The sequence below is a fragment of the Octodon degus genome, unplaced genomic scaffold, assembly GCF_000260255.1.
Source record: "Octodon degus isolate 3935 unplaced genomic scaffold, OctDeg1.0 scaffold00111, whole genome shotgun sequence".
Taxonomy (NCBI): domain Eukaryota; kingdom Metazoa; phylum Chordata; class Mammalia; order Rodentia; family Octodontidae; genus Octodon; species Octodon degus.
The window spans coordinates 9,385,124-9,386,575 of NW_004524687.1; positions in this window are offsets into that span (position 1 = coordinate 9,385,124).

The window sequence follows — 1,452 nt, forward strand, 5'->3', positions numbered from 1 at the left end:
TTAGGCATAACATGGAACAGGTATTTTTTATCAAGTATTGATATGTTCCAATGATTATTTTTAAAGATACTATGTTTTAATTACCATGACAATTCAATACACACCTCCATGGGAATTTCTGTTTATCATGGTCCTCAGGTTGTGAGGGAAAGAAAGAGGCTTGTAGCTCTGACAGTGAAGTTAAAGGAAGCTGAGTCATCTGAGCTGAGGCTGGGCCTCACTAATCCACAACCCCTCCACTTACACTATTAACCTCTGTTAATTACATTACATGTTAAGTAATATAAACCAATTCATTTAAAATTTTTGCTGCTGTCATTGTGTGTGGGAGGAACATTGTCATAATCAGATAAGAACAAAGAGGTACTTATTGAAAGAGAAGTTGAAAGAAGATAAAAATCCGGTCTCACAAATGTGATTCTGTGTATTCAAGGAGAACATTTAAAATGTTTGGCAATCCTACTTGGGAAGGAAGAAATCTAAGAAGCTTTAATATCCAAGGGAAAGAATTTTTGGTACAAATCATGAATATGTATTAGACTTCCAAGCTAGAAGATTGCATTTAACCCTCACTGGTTGGACATGACCATGACAAGTCCCCAGGAGGGGACAGAATTCAAAAGAGGCTACCAGCTCCTTTCACCTTGAGATCAGGATGTGCTGGACAGAACTGTGAAAAGGTACACTTACCTTTTATGTCTTTGATCATTTGTATAAAATACATACAGCATTAAATTTACCATCTTACATATTTGAAAGTACACAGTACGTTTCAGTGACGTTGTTGCATAACACATCCCCCTCTCCCTCATCTGCCCTCACCCTCTCCCCACAGACCTTTCCATTGCTGGGAAATCTATCTTCCCATTTCCTGTCATCTTTTAGTTTTCTCATTAAATTATTTGTACTTTAGGTTTCTCATACAAGTGAAATGATGTGATATTTAACCTTCTGTGTTTGATTGATTTCGCTTAGCATTATGGTCTCAAGGTACATCCACTTTCCTACAGATGACGCTAATTTATGCTTCATTATGGTCGGGTAGTTCTCCACTGTGCATAAATACCATGTTTTCTTTATACAATCATCTATTGATGAGCATATAGGCCACTTCCAAGATTTCACGGCTATGAATTGGGCCACTATAAACATAGGTATACATAAATCACCGCAATGTCATTAAAAATTATTTTTGAGATGATACTCAGAAGAGGTATACCTGGATCTAATGGAATCTCTATTTTTAGTTTTTTTAGAGGAATCTCTATATTTATTTCCATATCAGTTATACCAGTACTCACTCCAACCAACAATGTAAAGTGCTCTTTTTTCCTCACAACCTTGCCAGCATTTACTGTTTTTTGAGTTCTTGATGACAGCCACTTGTCTTGGTTAGTTTCCTCTTGTTACTGGGACAAAATACCTGACATCCAAAATTAAGAAAGGAAAGGA